Source organism: Triticum aestivum, chromosome 5D, assembly GCF_018294505.1.
Source record: "Triticum aestivum cultivar Chinese Spring chromosome 5D, IWGSC CS RefSeq v2.1, whole genome shotgun sequence".
Lineage (NCBI taxonomy): Eukaryota > Viridiplantae > Streptophyta > Magnoliopsida > Poales > Poaceae > Triticum > Triticum aestivum.
Genome location: NC_057808.1, coordinates 290,944,382 through 290,966,213, shown reverse-complemented (window position 1 = coordinate 290,966,213; position 21,832 = coordinate 290,944,382).

Sequence of the window (21,832 nt, the reverse complement as noted above, 5' to 3'; positions counted from 1 at the left end):
AGATCAAGACGTCTGATAGGACTTTCACAGAGCACATAACTTGACAAGATTTTGAAGAAGTTCAAAATGGACCAGTCAAAGAAGGGGTTCTTGCTTGCAAGGTGTGAAGATGATTAAGACTCGAAGCCCGACCATAGCAGAAGAAAGAGAAAGGATGAAAGTCGTCCCCTATGCCTCAGCCATAGGCTCTATAATGTATGCCATGTTGTGTACCAAACCTGATGTGTGCCTCGCCATAAGTTTGGCAGGTAGGTACCAAAGTGATCTAGGAGTAGATCACTGGACAACGGTCAAAAATATCCTTAAGTACCTAAAGAGGACTAATGACATGTTTCTCATTTATGGAGGTGAAGAAGAGCTCGTCGTAAAGGGTTACATCAGTGCTAGCTTTGACACTGATCCGGATGACTCGGAGTCTCAAACCGTATACGTATTTATTTTGAATGGAGGAGCGGTCAGTTGGTGTAGTTCCAAGTAGAGTGTCGTAGTAGGATCTACATGTGAAGCAGAATATATAGCTGCTTCGGAAGCAGCGCAACAAGGATTCTGGATGAAGGAGTTCATATCCGATCTAGGAGTAATACCTAGTGCATCGGATCCAATGACTATCTTTTGTGAAAACACTGGTGCCATTGCCAAGGAGCCCGGGTTTCACAAGAAGACCAAGCACATAAAATGTTGCTTCAACTCCATCTGTGATTACATCAAGGAGGGAGACATAGAACTTTACAAAGTACATATGGATCTGAATGTGGCACACCCATTGACTAAACCTCTTCCTCAAAAAAACATGATCATCACCAAAACTCTATGGGTGTTAGATTCATTACAATGTAAACTAGATTATTGACTCTAGTGCAAGTGGGCGACTATTGAAAATATGCCCTAGAGGCAATAATAAAATGGTTATTATCATATTTCCTTGTTCATGATAGATGTTTATTATTCATGCTAGAATTGTATTAACCAGAAACTTAAATACATGTGTAGATAAATAAACAACACCATGTCCCTAGTGAGCCTCTACTAGACTACCTCGTTGATCAAAGATGTTGAGGTTTCCTAACCATAAACATGAGTTGTCATTTGATAATAGGATCACATCATTAGGAGAATTATGTGATAGAGATACCAACCATAAGCTTAGCATTAGATTGTATCACTAAGTTTATTTGCTACAGCTTTCTTCACGTCAAGTATATGTTCCTTAAACCATGAGATCATGCCACTCTCGGATACTGGAGGAATACTTTTTGTGCTATAAAATGTCACTTCATAACTAGGTGATCATAAAGATGCTCTACAGGTATCTCTGAAAGTATTTATTAGGTTGCATGGACCGAAACTGGAATTTGTCACTCCGTGTGAGGAAAGATATCTCTGGGCCCAATCGGTAATACAACATCACAAGAAGCTTGCAAGCATGTGACTAATGAGTTTAGTCACGGGATCTTGTATTACGGAACGAGTAAAGAGACTTGTCGGTAACGATATTGAACTAGGTATGGACATACCGACGATCGAATCTCGGGCAAGTAACATATCGCTAGACAAAGGGAATTGTATACGGGGTTAACTGAATACCCGATACTATGGTTCAACTGATAAAGATCTTTGTGGACAATGTAGGAATCAATATGGGCATCTAGGTCCCGTTATTGGTTATTGACCGGAGAGGTGTCTCGGACATGTCTACATTCCCGTACCCGTAGGGTCGCACGCTTAACATTCAGTAGCGCTAGGGTAATGTTGAAATATTAGTAGTGAAAAGTCCAAAATTAGTTTGGAGTCCTGAATGGGATCTGGGGCATCATGAGGAGCTCTGGAATGGTCCAAAGGTAAATATTTATATATGGGAAGTCATATTCAGGGTTCCGAAAAAGTTTGGGAATTTTTGGTAGAGTACTAGGAAAGTTCTAGAAGGTTCCGGTAGTTCCACCGTGGGGCCCAATGACCTGGGAAGGGCCCATGTGAACCGAGGGTTGGGACTATAGCCCACATGGGCTGGCCTCACCATTCCCCAAGGCACATGACGTTTAAATCTAGAGATAAGGTCTTATCTCTAAAATTAAAGGGTTGAATCTAGAGATAAGATGTTATCAAGTTTAAAGGGATTTCTCCCTTGTGGTAGGCCCTAGGAGGGTTTTGGATGCCCTCCCCTGCCCCTAGCCTATATAAAGAGGGGAGTCACATGGCGGCAGCCACCCCTTGATCCTTTCCCATTGCCTCTCCCAACTCCTCCCACATTTCCCTCGTACGCGCTTGGCAAAGCCCTGTCGGAATTCCGCTACCACCACCACCACCATGTTGTTGGGATGGTCCCGATCTCATCTACCTCCAGTTCCTTGCTTGCTGGATCAAGCAGGAGAGGACTCCATCGAGCTGAATGTGTGCTAATCTCGGAGGCGTCGTCCGTTCGGCACTAGATCGTGATTGGATCGTGAAGAGTACGACTACATCAACCACGTTACGTATGCTAACGCTTTCAGTCTACAAGGGTACGTAGACACACTTCCCTATCATTTCTATGCATCTCCTAGATTAGATCTTGGGTGTTACGTAGGAATTTATTTTATTTTCATGCAACGTTACCCATCACCAAACATAAGCACGAGCGAAAAGCAGGTGTAAAAGCATTGCATAAGACAAAAGGAATCAAAAGTGAGAGAGGAACAACATTGCAACATTTCAGAAACTGGGAGCACAAAAGCGGTAGTACCGGAGCATCAGCGGTAGTACCGCCTGGGATTCAGGAAGTAGTAATGTGGATCCGGAGCAGTAGTATCGTTGAGAACCAACGGTAGTACCACTTGCGTCACAAGCGCACATCCGTAGCTAAGATTCGGTAGTATGGGAGACCCCAACTTTCAAAAAAATGCAAAAGATTCCTACCCTCATATCTAGCAGTCATTCGACATCCTACTCATGCTTCAATTTAGCCAAAAAACAATGAACTACCACGCATTTCCCTGAGAACCCTAGATTCAAGAAATAGAACCGTAGGAGAGACAAACAGGGGAAATACCGGGTTCCATGGCGAGAGGAGGTGGTGGGGATCGATCCCACCGGACGAAATTGTGGAAGACGACATGGAATCGGCCTGCCGGGGGTGGCGGCCGAGGCAGGAGGGGAGAGTGTGGGGCGAGAGAGAGAGAGAGAGGTGACTGGGTATGGGATTGTTAGAACTCCCCCTGCCCGACTCATAACCCTTCCTGTGGCCCCCCAAGCAGTAGTACTGCTCTAAGGAGCGGTAGTACCGCCTCGTTACTACTGCACGATAGGAGGCCTAATAGTACCATCCCAAGTCCAGCGGCAGTGCCGCTTGCAGGTGAGAAAAGTGCCAAGATCAATAAGTTGGAAAGGTGCCTTAAGCAAATCTTAGAGGTTGTAGATGAGATAGCTTGGGTTGGAGACTCGAAACACGGCAAATGGGAAGGAACACTCCAAGTTCAAAAGACAACAAACACAAGAGCGACCTTGGAGTGAACCAAAACACAACCAAGAACCGGGAACCAAACCTCTTCCAAGAAAAGAGGATCGGTGCTCGTAGCCACCTATGTTTGAGTCAATTAGTATGGCACCACGAAGATTTTAACCTTGGGTCCATGACCAAAACTCATATTTGAAGCACAAGTACCATAAAAATGGCTAATGTGAAAGATTGATTCTATTTATGCATAATAAGAAGAGTGTGAGTTCATGAAAGAAACAACACTCCCCCTATGTCCATGCCTACATCTAGAACAAGATAAAATGATGAGTGCAGTGGGATGTGCATTGCCTCAAGCCACATTGCTGAAATCAACGATATTTAGCTCATGCCTTAACTCGCGAAATCTTGCTTCATGCAAATGGCTTCATGAATATGTCCGCAAGTTGCTCTTGAGCCCCTACGAATATAAGATCGATATCCCCTTGCTTGATGTGATCCCGGATGAAGTGATGATGAATCTCAATGTGCTTTGTCTTGTTATGTTGCATGGGGTTGTAGGAGATCTTGATGGCACTTCCATTGTCACATAGAAGAGGCACTTTTTCACAAGTGACATCGTAATCCTTTAAAGTTTGCCTCGTCCATAGCAATTGTGCACAACAACTGTGGGAAATATGCCCTAGAGGCAATAATAAATGGTTATTATTATATTTCTTTGTTCATGGTAATTGTCTATTATTCATGCTATAATTGTATTGTCCGGAAATCATAATACATGTGTGAATACATAGACCACAACCTGTCCCTAGTAAGCCTCTAGTTGACTAGCTCGTTGATCAACTGATAGTCATGGTTTCCTGACTATGGACATTGGATGTCTTTGATAACGGGATCACATCATTAGGAGAATGATGTGATGGACAAGACCCAATCCTAAGCATAGCATAAAAGATCGTGTAGTTTCGTTTGCTAGAGCTTTTCCAATGTCAAGTATCTTTTCCTTAGACAATGAGATCGTGCAACTCCCGGATACCGCAGGAGTGCTTTGGGTGTGCCAAACGTCACAACGTAACTGGGTGACTATAAAGGTGCATTACGGGTATCTCCGAAAGTGTCTGTTGGGTTGGCACGGATCGAGACTGGGATTTGTCACTCCGTGTGACGGAGAGGTATCTCTGGGCCCACTCGGTAATGCATCATCATAATGAGCTCAATGTGACTAAGGCGTTAGTCACGGGATCATGCATTGCGGTACGAGTAAAGAGACTTGCCGGTAACGAGATTGAACTAGGTATTGGGATACCGACGATCGAATCTCGGGCAAGTAACATACCGTTTGACAAAGGGAATTGCATACGGATTGATTGAATCCTCGACACCGTGGTTCATCCGATGAGATCATCGTGGAGCATGTGGGAGCCAACATGGGTATCCAGATCCCGCTGTTGGTTATTGACCGGAGAGGCGTCTCGGTCATGTCTGCATGTCTCCCGAACCCGTAGGGTCTACACACTTAAGGTCCGGTGACGCTAGGGTTATAGAGATATATGTATGCGGAAACCCGAAAGTTGTTCGGAGTCCCGGATGAGATCCCGGACGTCACGACAGGTTCCGGAATGGTCCGGAGGTGAAGAATTATATATAGGAAGTCAAGTTTCGGCCACCGGGAAAGTTTCGGGGGTTACCGGTATTGTACCGGGACCACCGGAAGGGTCCCGGGGATCCACCGGGTGGAGCCACCTGTCCCGGAGGGCCCCGTGGGCTGAAAGTGGAAGGGAACCAGCCCTTAGTGGGCTGGGGCGCCCCCCTTGGGCCTCCCCCCATGCGCCTAGGGTTGGGAACCCTAGGGGGAGCTTCCCCCTTGCCTTGGGGGGCAAGGCACCCCTTTCCACCCCTTGGCCGCCGCCCCCCCCCCAACCCTAGATGGGTTTTGGCCGCCCCCCTCCCAAGGGGGCCTATATAAAGGGGGGGAGGGCAGCAACCTACAGCCTTGGGCGCCTCCCTCCTCCCCTGCAACACCTCTCTCTCTCTCGCAGAAGCTTGGCGAAGCCCTGCCGGAGACCCGCTACATCCACCACCACGCCGTCGTGCTGTTGGATCTCCATCAACCTCTCCTTCCCCCTTGCTGGATCAAGAAGGAGGAGATGTCGCTGCACCGTACGTGTGTTGAACGCGGAGGTGCCGTCCGTTCGGCACTCGGTCATCGGTGATTTGGATCACGGCGAGTACGACTCCGTCATCCACGTTCATTGGAACGCTTCCGCTCGCGATCTACAAGGGTATGTAGATGCACTCCCTTCCCCTCGTTGCTAGTAGACTCCATAGATGCATCTTGGTGAGCGTAGGAAAATTTTAAAATTATGCTACGATTCCCAATAGTGGCATCATGAGCCAGGTCTATGCGTAGTTACTATGCACGAGTAGAACACAAAGAAGTTGTGGGCGTTGAGTTTGCCAATTCTTCTTGCCGCTACTAGTCTTTTTTTGTTTCGGCGGCATTGTAGGATGAAGCGGCCCGGACCGACCTTACACGTACTCTTACGTGAGACAGGTTCCACCGACTGACATGCACTAGATGCATAAGGTGGCTAGCGGGTGTCTGTCTCTCCTACTTTAGTCGGAACGGATTCGATGAAAAGGGTCCTTATGAAGGGTAAATAGAAATTGGCAAATCACGTTGTGGTCATACGTAGGTAAGAAACGTTCTTGCTAGAAACCTACAAACCACGTAAAAACTTGCAACAACAATTAGAGGACGTCTAACTTGTTTTTGCAGCAAGTGCTATGTGATCTGATATGGCCAGAAGATGTGATGAATGATATATGTGATGTATGAGATTGATCATATTCTTGTAATAGGAATCACGACTTGCATGTCGATGATTATGACAACCGGCAGGAGCCATAGGAGTTGTCTTTATTATTTTGCATGACCTGCGTGTCATTGAATAACGCCATGTAAATTACTTTACTTTGTTGCTAAACGAGTTAGCCATAGAAGTAGAAGTAATCGTTGGCGTGACGACTTCATGAAGACACAATGATGGAGATCATGATGATGGAGATCATGGTGTCATGCCGGTGACAAAGATGATCATGGTGCCCCGAAGCTGGAGATCAAAGGAGCATGATGATATTGGCCATATCATGTCACTATTTGATTGCATGTGATGTTTATCATGTTTTTGTATCTTATTTGCTTAGAACGACGGTAGCAAGTAGGATGATCCCTTTATAATAATTTCAAGAAAGTGTTCACCCTAACTGTGCACCGTTGCGAAGGTTCGTCGTTTCGAAGCACCACGTGATGATCGGGTGTGATAGATTCTTACGTTCGAATACAACGGGTGTTGACGAGCCTAGCATGTACAGACATGGCCTCGGAACACACGCAATACACTTAGGTTGACTTGACGAGCCTAGCATGTACAGACATGGCCTCGGAACACGGAGGACCGAAAGGTCGAGCATGAGTCGTATAGAAGATACGATCAACATGGAGATGTTCACCGATCTTGACTAGTCCGTCTCACGTGATGATCGGACATGGCCTAGTTGAACTCGGATCATGTTTCACTTAGATGACTAGAGGGATGTCTATCTGAGTGGGAGTTCATAATCAGATGAACTTCATTATCATGAACATAGTCAAATAGGTATTTGCAAATTATGTCATAGCTTGCGCTTTAGTTCTACTGGTTAAGATATGTTCCTAGAGAAAATTTAGTTGAAAGTTGGTAGTAGCAATTATGCGGACTGGGTCCGTAAACTGAGGATTGTCCTCATTGCTGCACAGAAGGCTTATGTCCTTAATAAACCGCTCGGTGTGCTGAACCTCAGCGTCGTCTGTAGATGTTACGAAACATCTGACATACACGTTTTGATGACTACGTGATAGTTCAGTGCGGTTTAGAATTGTGGCACCAAAGACGTTTTTGAAACGTCGCAGAACATGTGAGATGTTCCGAAGACTGAAATTGGGATTTCAGACTAGTGCCCACGTCAAGAGGTATGAGACCTCCGACAAGTTTCTTAAGCCTGCAAACTAAGGGAGAAAAGCTCAATCGTTGAGCGTGTGCTCAGATTGTCTGAGTGCCACAATCGCTTGAATCGAGTGGGAGTTAATCTCCCAGATGAGATAGTGATAGTTCTCCATAGTCACTGCCACCAAGCTAGTAGAGCTTCGTGATGAACTATAACATATCAAGGATAATTATGATGATCCTTGAGCTATTCGCGATGTTTGACACCGCGAGAGTAGAAATCAAGAAGGAGCATCAATTGTTGATGGTTAGTAAAACCACTAGTTTAAGAAGGGCAAGGGCAAAAGGGATACTTCATGAAACAGCAAGTCGTTTGCTGCTCTAGTGAAGAATCCCAAGGTTGAACCCAAACCCGAGACTAAGTGCTTCTGTAATGAGAGGAACGGTCACTGAAGCAGTACTACCCTAGATACTTGGTAGATGAGAAGGCAGGCAAGGTCGACAGAAGTATATTGGATATACGTTATATGAATGTGTACTTTACTAGTACTCCCAGCAGCGCCAGGGTATTAGATACTGGTTCGGTTGCTAAGTGTTAGTAACTCGAAATAAATGCTGCGGAATAAACGGAGACTAGCTAAAGGTGAGATGACGATATGTGTTGGAAGTGTTTCCAAGGTTGATGTGATCAAGCATCGCATGCTCCCTCTACCATCGAGATTTGGTGTTTGCGTTGAACATGATTGGATTATGTTTACCGCAAAACGGTTATTCATTTAAGGAGAATAATGGTTACTCTGTTTATTTGAATAAAACCTTCAATGGTCTTGCACCTAAAATGAATCTCGATCGTAGTGATACACATGTTCGTGCCAAAAGATATAAAATAGTAATGATAGTTCCACATACTTGTGGCACTGCCATTTGAGTCATATTGGTATAGAACGCATGAAGAAGCTCCATGTGGATGGATCTTTGGACTCACTCATTTTTGAAAAGATTGAGACATGCGAACCATGTCTATTGGTACATATGCATGAAGAAACTGCATGCAAATGGATCGTTTGGACTCACTTGATTTTGAATCACTTGAGACATGCAAATCATACCACATGGGCAAGATGACTGAAAGGCCTCGTTTTCAGTAAGATGGAACAAGAGAGCAACTTATTGGAAGTAATACATTTTGATGTATGCAGTCCAATGAGTGCTGAGACATGCAGTGGATATCGTTGTGTTCTTACTTCACAGATGATTTGAGTAGATGCTGAGTGTATTTACTTGATGAAACACAAGTCTGAATTATTGAAAAGTTCAAGTAATTTCAGAGTGAAGTTGAAGATCGTCGTAACAAGAGGATAAAATGTCTGTGATATGATCATAGAGATGAGTATCTGAGATACGAGTTTGGCACACAATTGAGACATTGTGGAAAGTGTTTCACAATTAATACCGCCTGGAACACCATAGTGTGATGGTGTGTCCGAACATCATAACTGCACCCTATTGGATATGGTGCATACCATGATGTTTCTTATCAAATTACCACTATCGTTTATGGGTTAGGCATTAGAGACAACCGCATTCACTTTAAAAGGGGCACCACGCAATTCCGTTGAGACGACACCGTTTATAGAAACCTAAGTTGTCGTTTCTTAAAAGTTTGGGGCTGCGATGCTTATGTGAAAAAGTTTCAGGCTGATAAGCTCGAACCCAAAGCGGATAAATGCATCTTCATAGAATACCCAAAAACAGTTGGGTATACCTCCTATTTCAGATCTGGAAGCAAAAGTAATTGCTTCTAGAAACAAGTCCTTTCTCGAGGAAAAGTTTCTCTCGAAAGAATTGAGTGGGAGGATGGTGGAGACTTGATAAGGTTATTGAACCGTCGCTTCAACTAGTATGTAGCAAGGCACAGGAAGTTGTTCCTGTGGCACCTACACCAATTGAAGTGGAAGCTTATGATGGTGATCATGAAACTTCGGATCAAGTCACTACCAAACCTCGTAGGACGACGAGGATGCGCACTACTTCAGAGTAATGCGTGATCCTGCCTTGGAAGTCATGTTGCTAGACAACAATGAACCTACGAGCTATGGAGAAGCGATGGTGGGCCCATATTCCGACGAATGGCTCGAGGCCATGAAATCCGAGATAGAATCCATGTATCAGAACAAAGCATGGACTTTGGTGAACTTACCCGATGATCGGCAAGCCATTGAGATAAATGGATCTTTAAGAAGAAGACGGACATGGAAGGTAATGTTACCATCTATGAAGCTCGACTTGTGGCAAAGAGTATTTTCACAAGTTAGTTGACTACGATGAGTTTTTCTCATCCGTAGCGATGCTTAGGTCCGTCGGAATCATGTTAGCATTAGCTACATTTATGAAATCTGGCAGATGGATGTCAAAACAAGTTTCATTACCAGTTTTTCGTGAGGAAAGGTTGTATGTGATACAATCAGAAAGGTTTTGTCGATCCTAAGGATGCTAAAAGGTATGCTAGCTCCAGCAATCCTTCCATGGATTAGAGCAAGCATCTCGGAGTCAGAATATATGCTTTGATGGGGTGATCAAAGTTTTTGGGTTTATACAAAGTTTGTTAGAAACTTGTATTTATAATAAAGTGAGTGGGAGCGCTACAACATTTCTGATAAGTATATGTGAATGACATATTGTTGATCCGAAATGATGTAAAATTTCTGGAAAGCATAAAGGGTTGTTTGAAAGGAGTTTTTCAAAGGAAGACCTGGATAAAGCTACTTACATATTGGGCATCAAGATCCATAGAGATAGATCAAGACGCCTGATGATACTTTCAAAAGACAGCACACCTTGACATGATTTTGAAAGATTTCAAAATAGATCAGCAAAGAAGGAGTTCTTGGCTGTGTTACAAGGTGTGAGTATTGAGTGGGACTCAAGACCTGACCACAGCAGAAGATAGAGAAAGGACGAAGGTCGTCCCCTATGCTTTAGACGTAGGCTCTATAGTATGCTATGCTGTGTACCGCACATGTAGTGTGCCTTGCCATGAGTTGGTCAAGAGGGTACAATGGTGATCCGGGAAAGGATCTCATGACAGCGGTCGAACTTATCCTTAGTACCTAGTCGATTAAGGAATTTTCTCGATTATGGAGGCGGAAAGGAGTTCGTCGTAAAGGGTTACGTCGATGCGAACTTTGACACTAATCCGGATGACTCTGAGTAGTAAACCGGATTCGTATAGTAGAGCAATTATTTGAAATGGCTCCAAATAGCGCGTGGTAGCATCCACAAGATGACATAGATATTCGTAAAGCACACGGTTCTGAAAGGTTCAGACCCGTTGACTAATAACCTCTCTCACAAGCATAACATGACCAAGCCAGAACACATTGAGTGATAATCACATAGTGATGTGAACTAGATTGTTGACTCTGGTAAACTCTTTAGATGTTGGTCACATGGTGATGTGACCAGTGAATGTTAATCACATGGTGATGTGAACTAGAATATTGACTCTAGTGCAAGTGGGAGACTGTTGGAAATATGCCCTAGAGGCAATAATAAATGGTTATTATTATATTTCTTTGTTCATGGTAATTGTCTATTATTCATGCTATAATTGTATTGTCCGGAAATCGTAATACATGTGTGAATACATAGACCACAACCTGTCCCTAGTAAGCCTCTAGTTGACTAGCATTTGATCAACTGATAGTCATGGTTTCCTGACTATGGACATTGGATGTCTTTGATAACGGGATCACATCATTAGGAGAATGATGTGATGAACAAGACCCAATCCTAAGCATAGCATAAAAGATCGTGTAGTTTCGTTTGCTAGAGCTTTTCCAATGTCAAGTATCTTTTCCTTAGACCATGAGATCGTGCAACTCCCGGATACCGCAGGAGTGCTTTGGGTGTGCCAAACGTCACAACGTAACTGGGTGACTATAAAGGTGCATTACGGGTATCTCCGAAAGTGTCTGTTGGGTTGGCACGGATCGAGACTGGGATTTGTCACTCCGTGTGACGGAGAGGTATCTCTGGGCCCACTCGGTAATGCATCATCATAATGAGCTCAATGTGACTAAGGCGTTAGTCACGGGATCATGCATTGCGGTACGAGTAAAGAGACTTGCCGGTAACGAGATTGAACTAGGTATTGGGATACCGACGATCGAATCTCGGGCAAGTAACATACCGTTTGACAAAGGGAATTGCATACGGATTGATTGAATCCTCGACACCGTGGTTCATCTGATGAGATCATCGTGGAGCATGTGGGAGCCAACATGGGTATCCAGATCCCGCTGTTGGTTATTGACCGGAGAGGCGTCTCGGTCATGTCTGCATGTCTCCCGAACCCGTAGGGTCTACACACTTAAGGTCCGGTGATGCTAGGGTTGTAGAGATATATGTATGCGGAAACCCGAAAGTTGTTCGGAGTCCCGGATGAGATCCCGGATGTCACGAGAGGTTCCGGAATGGTCCGGAGGTGAAGAATTATATATAGGAAGTCAAGTTTCGGCCACCGGGAAAGTTTTGGGGGTTACCGGTATTGTACCGGGACCACCGGAAGGGTCCCGGGGGTCCACCGGGTGGGGCCACCTGTCCCGGAGGGCCCCGTGGGCTGAAAGTGGAAGGGAACCAGCCCTTAGTGGGCTGGGGCGCCCCCCTTGGGCCTCCCCCCATGCGCCTAGGGTTGGGAACCCTAGGGGGAGCTTCCCCCTTGCCTTGGGGGGCAAGGCACCCCTTTCCACCCCTTGGCCGCCGCCCCCAACCCTAGATGGGTTTTGGCCGCCCCCCCCCCCCTCCCAAGGGGGCCTATATAAAGGGGGGGAGGGAGGGCAGCAACCTATAGCCTTGGGCGCCTCCCTCCTCCCCTGCAACACCTCTCTCTCTCTCTCTCGCAGAAGCTTGGCGAAGCCCTGCCGGAGACCCGCTACATCCACCACCATGCCGTCGTGCTGTTGGATCTCCATCAACCTCTCCTTCCCCCTTGCTGGATCAAGAAGGAGGAGATGTCGCTGCACCGTACGTGTGTTGAACGCGGAGGTGCCGTCCGTTCGGCACTCGGTCATCGGTGATTTGGATCACGGCGAGTACGACTCCGTCATCCACGTTCATTGGAACGCTTCCGCTCGCGATCTACAAGGGTATGTAGATGCACTCCCTTCCCCTCGTTGCTAGTAGACTCCATATATGCATCTTGGTGAGCGTAGGAAAATTTTAAAATTATGCTACGATTCCCAACAACAACTTGCGGCGACAACTTACTCGGCCTTGGTGGTGGATAGAGATACACAATTTTGCTTCTTCGAAGACCAACTCACCAAAGAGTGACCAAGGAATTGGCGCCCTCCGGAAGTTGACTTCCTATCCACACGGTCTGCCACCCAATCCGAGTCCGAATATCCCATGAGATCAAAGCTTGCTCCTTTGGGGTACCATAAGCCAAAGTTTGGGGTATGAGCCAAATATCGAAAGATTCGCTTGACTGCTACATAGTGGCTTTCCTTATGTGCGGCTTGAAACCGTGCATACATTTCCCACACTCAACATGATATCCGGTCTAGATGCACAAAGGTAAAGCAAAGATCCAATCATGGAATGATATACCTTTTGATCCACTGCTTTACTATTGGGATCAATGCTGAGTTGGCACTTGGTTGGCATTGGAGTTTTCGTCGGCTTGACATCATCCAACTTGAATCTCTTGAGCATGTCTTGGGTATATTTGGCTTGGTTGGTGAAGGTTCCTTCTCTTCTTTGCTTGACTTCGAACCCGTGAAAGAACTTTAACTCTCCCATCATAGACATCTCAAACTCCTTGGTCATTACTGCGGCAAATTCATCACCGAAAGCTTTGTTAGGAGAACCAAAGATAATATCATCAACATATAGTTGGCATATGAACAAATCCCCTTTATCCCTCTTAGTAAAAGAGTGTGGTCGATTTTCCCAATTTGAAACCCACAATCTTGCAACAACTTGGTAAGGTGCTCATACCACACACGTGGGGCTTCTTTAAGGCCATAGAGTGCCTTATCGAGCTTGTATACATGATTTGGGAACTTGGGATCCTCGAACCCTGGAGGTTGTTTGACATATACCAACTCATTAAGAGGACCATTAAGAAATGCACTCTTCACATCCATTTGTCGCAACTTGAAGTTATGATGAGATGCATATGCAAGCAACATGTGAATAGATTCAAGGCGAGCAACGGGAGGAAAGGTTTCACCATAGTCGATACCCTCAACTTGGGAGTAGCCTTGAGCTACCAATCTTGCCTTATTTTGAATGACAACACCATTTGCATCTTACTTGTTTTTTAATATCCATTTTGGTTCCGATGACATTATGGTTCTCCTTTGGCCTTGGCACCAATAGCCACACCTTGTTGCGCTCAAAGTTTTTGACTTCATCATGCATGGCTTATAGACAATCCGAGTCCTCGAGCGCCTCATGTACCTTTTGGGGTTCAATACAAGAAACAAACGCGTGATGCTCACAAAAGTTTGTTAATTGTCTACGAGTAGTTACCCCTTTTCTTAGGCTTCCAAGGACATTGCAAACTAGGAAGGGTATGAGCGAACTTCCTCTCAAGCTTACGTACTAGCATAACAATAGCAACAACATAACAATTTATCTTTTAAGGATAGGCCCTTCACTTGATGGCAAAGTTTCAATACAAGTAAAAAAATCTAGGATAACATTTTTTCCAATAATCTTTCCACTACCAAAGAGAAAATGTTTTGTTTTCCAAATTACGTGAGGCTCATCATTTTGCAATTCATTATCAGGAGGATCATTATCAAGGTCAAGCAACTTAGGTTCTTCCTCATAAGTCTTGCTAGGACTATCCTTACTACCACTTCCAACGATAATAAATTTATGCATGATAGCAACTTCAAGCAAGATAGCATACAAGATATTTTTGGTATTTTATATTTTTTTAACGAGACTAATAAAGGCAAAATAAAAGCAAGTAAAAATTATAACAAGTAAATGATAATGTGTATGAAGGGACCTTGAGTTGTTTGCTGAAATCTCCCCGGCAACGACAATAGAAATTCTTCTTGCTACTTGTGAAATGCGTTGGGATTTCCCTGAAGAGGAAGGATGAAGTAGTATAGTAGCAGAAAGTATTCCCCTCAATAAAGAACCAAGGTTTATCAAACCAATAGGGGATTCACATTAATGACCTTTAGCAGTACCTACACACACAAGAGCAAATACTTGCACCCAACGCGGGCAAGAGGGTTGTCAATCCCCTTGTCCTCGTTAATTGTAGGAGATATATAACTTGCAAAGTAAACAAATTGCAGCAAGGTATTTAGGGTTTTTAGCAATATGATTTGAATGAACCTGGGGGCATAGCTTTCACTAGAGGCATCTCCCTCATAAGCATAACGAGACGGTAGGTGAACAAATTATGGTTGGGCAATTGATAGAATAGTGCATAGTTATGATGTCATTCATGGCATGGTCATTACATAGGCATTACGTTCATGACAAGTAGACCGACATCCATCTGCATCTACTACTATTACTCCATCCCTCGATCGCTATCCAGCATGCATCTTAAGGTATTAAGTTCATAACAAACAGAGTAATGCTTGGATCATGATGACACAATGCAGACAAAATAAGATCAACTAATATGATTGAACCCCGTCATTCTATCCTTAGTAGCAACAATACAAATATGTGCCTTGTGGCCCCTTCTGTCATGAGGTGAGGACACCACAAGATCGAACCTACTATTATGCACCACTTCCGCTGAAGATCTAATCATTAACTTGGCCAAAGATAACTCATATATCAAAAAGCATTACATAGCTATAACAATCACACATAATAAAGTTCAGAATATAACTCAATTACTTTCAATGAATAATCTGATCATAAACCCACAATTCATCGGATCCCAAGAAACACACCACGTAAAATGATTACATTGGATGTTGCAAATGCTTGTTTATTAGGTTCTGTGCAGAAACATAAACTTTTGTGTCCAGTGTATGAATTTTCATTCTGTACTGGAACGTGATCAAGTGCTGAAATTTCTACACAGTATTGAACTACAAATTGTCTGTAGTGACTTCATTTTCAGAATTTCCAGAGTTACATAAGTATGGTAATAAATTATATCTTTACGCATTGTTCTATTTTTCACATATACTATTTTGTTTTCTTTGTTTGCTTGTTTTAAAGTTTCCATGGCATATATTGGGGAATATAAATTATGGAAATGATAGAATACAATAGACATTAATTGGAAATCATTATGGATCTTATATTTGATAGTACACAAGTGAATGATTTGATTATGTTATACTAACCTATCTCACGAGTTTCTGTTAAGTTTTGAGTGAATGAAGTTTTCATGTTTTGGGTGAGTTTGAGGTATGAGAAGAATAAGGAGCGGCAAGAGCCTAAGCTTGGGGATGCCCCGGATGGCATCCCCTCTTTCATCTTCAAAACTACCAGTACATCTTACTTAGAGCTATATTTTAATTCTTCACATGATATGTGTTTGCTTGGAGCGTAATATTATTTACTTTCGTTTTGTTTGCTTGTCTTTACATTCATTGATTCCTGATCATACCTATTATGAAAGACACACATTCATCTTATTTTATAGAATGCTCATTTGTTTTTCACTTATATCTATTTGTGCTGAGGCAATTGCTCTTATACTTCACTTATTTTTGATTGATCATGGTGATATGTTAGAGAAAATATTAGTTCTCTCTTGATTCAAAATTATATCTCTAAATAGGAAGTGGTAATTTGCATGATTATACGGTTGGTCCAGAAATAATAGATATATAACGGTGGTATAATAAAAAAACTTGCATGAATTGGTAGATCATTGAGTATGATAAGTTTGATTCCTTGCAATAGTTTTGCGATATTAAGGTAGTAATATGTGGTTGTGTTGGTAAATAATTAAAAGCTTAGTATGAATATTGGTGTTAAGGTTTGTGAGTCCTCATGCATGAAAGTGGTAGCCGCTGGCATTAGCGAGGAAGTCAGAGTATGAGTTGTCTTAGATTGACAATCCGTGTGCGTTCGGATTGGGGGTGCACGATGGTTAACTCCTACCAACCTCCCCCCCCCCCCCAGGGTCATGCAAGTTATGCTTTGCTTCAAGGGCTATTAAAACTTTTGTAATAAGTATTTGAGTTCTTTATGATTAATGTGAGTCTTTGGTCTATAAGCACTTCCCACCTATCCATATTTTGCTAGCCTCTTTGGTACCGTGTACTACCCACTCTCACCTCGAGACATGGTGCAAACTTTGTTGGTGCATCCAACTCCGTGGGATGATACGATCTCTCACACATAAGCCTCATTTTAATTTTATCCTTCCTCAAAACAACCACCATACCTACCTACTACCTCCGTCCTGATTTATTGGTCCTCATTGTATTTTGTGCCAAATTTTGACGAAAGATTTGACTAACAAGATGTAAGTTATATGTAACAAAAATAATATCATTGAAAAGTACATTCAATACGAATCTAACAACATAATTTTTTGTGACATGCATTAACATTTGGCTAGTCAAATCTATTGTCAAAATTTGGCACAAAATACAAAGGGGACCAATAAACCAGTACGGAGGTAGTATTATGGTATTTCCATAGCCATTCCGAGATATATTATCATGCAACTTCCATTGTAACTATTCATCATATGACTTGAGAATTCATTGTCATTTTGCTTGCATGATAATATAGAGCTGACATAATATTTGTGGAAAAGACACCATTCATCATTGTGATACATGGTATGCTAGATCATTACACATCATGGTACACTGCCAGAGGCATTCATATGTAGTCATCATTATTCATATTGGCGTTGTAAGTAAAATAAAGTGTGATGCATTATTAGGTTCTTTCCTACCTGTGAGGATAAAAAAGAGAGGCCAAAAAGAGCCCACCAAAAAATGAGAGAAAAAGAGAGAGGGGGCGCACTACTATCCTTCACCACACTTGTGCTTCAAAGTAGCGCCGTGTATTTCATATAGAGAGTCTTCATGATTTTCATTTTCATATGCTAGTGGGATTTTCACATTATTAGAACTTGACGCACATATTCCGATGACGAGCTTTCTCAAAATGCTCGAGGTCTTCATGAACAAATAAGTTGGCTGCACACCCACTTAGCTGCATATAGAGATCTTTCATACACTTGTAGCTCTAGTGCATCCGTTGTATGGCAATTCCTACTCCTCACATTAACATCGACTGTACGTAAGGCCTCTCCATTGCCTAACGATCAAGCCACATTGATGTGAGACTTTCTTATATCTTTTTGTCTTCCGAAATAAACCCCTATCATCATTCTCTATACCATCCAAAGTGCTAAGACCATGGCTCATGCTCAAGTATTGCATGAGAGTTGAAAAAGTTTAAGCGAGAAAAGTATGATTTAATTTCTTAGTTTGGCATCGTGGTTGTTCATGACTAGATATCTTTATGCAAGGAAGACTATGCATGCCATGCTTATCTTGATTAAGTGTGTAGAGATCACAACTGTTTACTTGCATGCTTATGTATTGTTATTTTCATGTCAAATTGATAGACTATTGCCTTGAATCATTCGTATCTCAATTTCATACCATGATTACATAATTTGACCAAGAACATGTTGGGTAGCATTCAACATCGAAATTCTTTTGTTTGTCATTTATCTACTCAAAGACGAGCAAGAAATAAGCTTGGGGATGCTGATACGTCTCAAACATACCTATAATTTTTTATTAAATGCTATTATATTATCATTTTTGTATGCTTTTTATATCATTTTGTATTAATTTTTTGGACTAACTTATTAATTTAGTGCCCAGTGATAGTTCCTATCTTTTGCTTGTTTTTCTGGAGTATAAAAGACCCTAGTAGCTTTGGGATACCAGGAGATGACCCAACAACTAGCTACAAGCGCAGGTGGTGCGGACAGGGGGTGGCCACGCCCCTGGGCTTGTTGGCCCCTGGCTGCTCCGTTTGACCTAATTCCTCCGCCTATAAATTCGATAATTCCCGAAACCCTCATAGAGAGACAAGAGAATTTTATCACCGCTGCAAGCCTTTGTTCCGAAGCGATCCCATCTGGAGCCCTGTTTCGGTGCTCTGCTAGAGGGGGTAGCCACCACTGGAAGCCTCTTCATCAACCTTGTTGCCTCCATGATGATGTGTGAGTAGTTCCTTTAGGACCTAGGAGTCCATAGTAGTAGCTAGACAGCTTCATCTCTCTCTCTCTCTTGGATCTTCAATACAATGATCTCCTCTGAGATCAATCCGATGTGATTCTTATGGTGTGTTTGTTGGGATCCGATGATTTGTGGATTTGTGATCATATTGTTCATTGAATATACTTGAATAGTTTGAATTTTCTTTGTTGTATGATTGAGTAGCTATGTATGCTTCCTGAGTTATTTGTCTTCTCTGGCCAAGATAGATGGGTAGTTCTTTAGAGAGGAGTGGTGCATAGTAGTGGGTTCAAACTCACCGTGATCTATACCTCGATGACAGAACGAGGAGAAGGCACGTGGTGTGTTGTTGCTACTAAGGATAAAACGACGGGGATTGATCTTATTGCTAAGTTTCTTTCTGTCTACATCATGACATCTTGCTTATTGTGTTACTCTGTTTTTCATAAAACATAATACCTTGAGATGCATGCTGGATAGCGGTTTCGGGGTGGAGTAATAGTAGTAGATGCAGTTGGATTACGGTCTACTTGACATAGGCGTGATGCTTATACGAGATTATGCCATGAATGATCATAGTTATGAATGTTGCTTATATGTCAATTGCCCAACAGTAATTTGTTTACCATGCCGTTACCTGCTTTCGAAAGCGAAGTCACTAGTGAACCTATGGCCCCGGGTCCATTCTCTATTAATACTTGTGTTGCTCTATTGGTCTTCTACTATTTTGCCGTTTTGCTATACCACTATCTCACTATTTGCTTTTAACCTTGCAACTAGCAAGGCGAGTTGATTGACAACCCCCTTGCCAAGTTGGGTGCAAGCATTTCTTTTGTTTGTGTACATGTGTTGTTTATCTTGCTAGCTTGTAGACTCCCACTGGTTCGATTAAATCTTGGTTCTTAACCGAGGGAAATAATTTTTGCTGTTGTGCTACATCACTGTTCCTCTTCGGGGAAATCCAACAACTTCTACAAGAGTAGCATGCCACCCCTACCAACCAAGGCGTGGTGCAAGGAGACGACCGACGACGGCAAGGGCGAAGGGTGACATAGCTAGGGTTGTGGGTTGTGGTCACGAGGGGTCCACCAAGAAATGATCATATATCAAAAAGTTTATAGTTTGATATAACATTAGTATACTTTTTATCTGCTCATAAAGATTGGAGTCGTTAACCATCCTTCACACATCTCCCATCCTTTCTTCTCCAAATTCCGACACACGAATGCATGAAAACCAACAAACAATAGACCCCTCGTGACCCCCCCCCCCCATTGTGTGTTCCTCTGTCACCTGATCACCATCTCGTGCCATCTTCCACCACTAACATCATCCAGACCAACTACCAAAAATCATCTAAGCTAGCGTGCAGGGTTCTTCAGTAGATCAAATTCCACCTTGTTTTATGTGGTTCCGTGGCGGGGCACCTTGCTAGTTAGTTGTAGAAGTGCGAGTAGTTACTTAACGCAACTAACCATGTTCATAAAATTAAATATAAAGGTTGCCTTGAAAAAATATTGGTTAACAAATGAATTATTAACCTGAGTCGCTTTTGTCTTAATTACATTACCTAATATCACCCATTACATCTCGTTTCTATGTACCAAATTTTAATCTCCATGTTCCCTAAAAAATTGTAGTTTAATACAACATTAATATATTTGTCTACTTATAAAGATTGGAGTTGGTAGTTATGCCTTCACTCATCTCTCAGTATTTTCTTGTCGACTTTCTCCACTAACATCATTCAGACCAACTACTAAAACTCACCTAAGCTAGCGCGCAAGGTTCTTGAGTAAATCAAATTTCACCTTATTTCGCATGGTTCTGTGGCGGGGCACCATGCTAGCTAGTTGCAAAAGTACGGGTTATTACTTGATGCAACTAACCATGTCCATCAAATTAAATGTAAAGGTTGCCTTGAAAAATTGTTGGTTAACTAATAATTTATTAGCCTTGGTTGCTTTTTTCTTGATTATTTTACCTAATATCGCCTATTACATCTTGTTTCTATGTTTGAATTTTTAATCTCCATGTTTGCCTCAAAACATTTATAGATTGATATGACATTAGTATATTTGTCTGCTCATAAAGATTGGAGTCGGTAGTTATCCCTTCACTCATATCTTAGTCTTTCTTCTCCAAACTCTGACACGTAAATGCACGAAAACCAACAAACCCCTCGTGCCCCACCCCCATTGTGCGTTTCTCCGTCTCCGATCACCTTTTCGTGCTGTCTTCCACCACTAACAACATTCAGACCAACTGCCAAAACTCATCTAAGTTAGTGTGCAAGGCTCTCGAGTAAATCAAATTCCACCTTGTTTCATGTGATTCCGTGGCGGGGCACCTTGCTAGTTAGTGGCAAAAGTATGAGTTATTACTTGACGCAACTAACCATGTCCATCAAATTAAATGTAAAGGTCACCTTGAAAAATTGTTGGTTAACTAATAAATTGTTAACCTTAGTTGCTTTTGTCTTGCTTATATTATATTTTTTATCTCCATGTTTGCCTCAAAAAGTTTATAGATTGATATGACATTACTATATTTATCTACTCATAAAGATTGGAGTCACTAGTTATCCCTTCACTCATCTCTCACTCTTTCTTCTCCAAACTTTGACACGTTAATGCATGAAAACCAACAAACAAAAAACACCTTGTGCCCCACCACCATTGTGTGTTTCCCCATCACCCGATCACCTTTTCGTGTCGTCTTCCACCACTAACAACATTTTGATCAACTGCCAAAACTCATCTAAGTTAGCGTGCAAGGCTCTCGAGTAAATCAATTTCCATCTTGTTTCATGTGATTCCGTGGCGGGGCACCTTGCTAGTTGGTTGCAAAAGTATGAGTTATTACTTGACTGAACTATCCATGTCCATGAAGTTAAATGTAAAGGTCGGATTGAAAAAAAGTTGGTTAACCAAGAAATTATTAACCCTAGTTGGTATTTTCTTAATTAATTGTATTACCTAATATCACCAATTACATCTTGTTTATATGTTTCGAATTATATTCTCCATGTTTCGCTCACGGGGGCCTCCTCTCGATTATTGAGTACATTTTTCATAAGATATATGATGTCAACACATATGGCACTTGTGCGGGTTGCAAGTACAACATATATAGATGAAAAACAGATACAATTATGAAGAGACTTGGATCTATTGTAATAGTACTCCCTCCGTAAA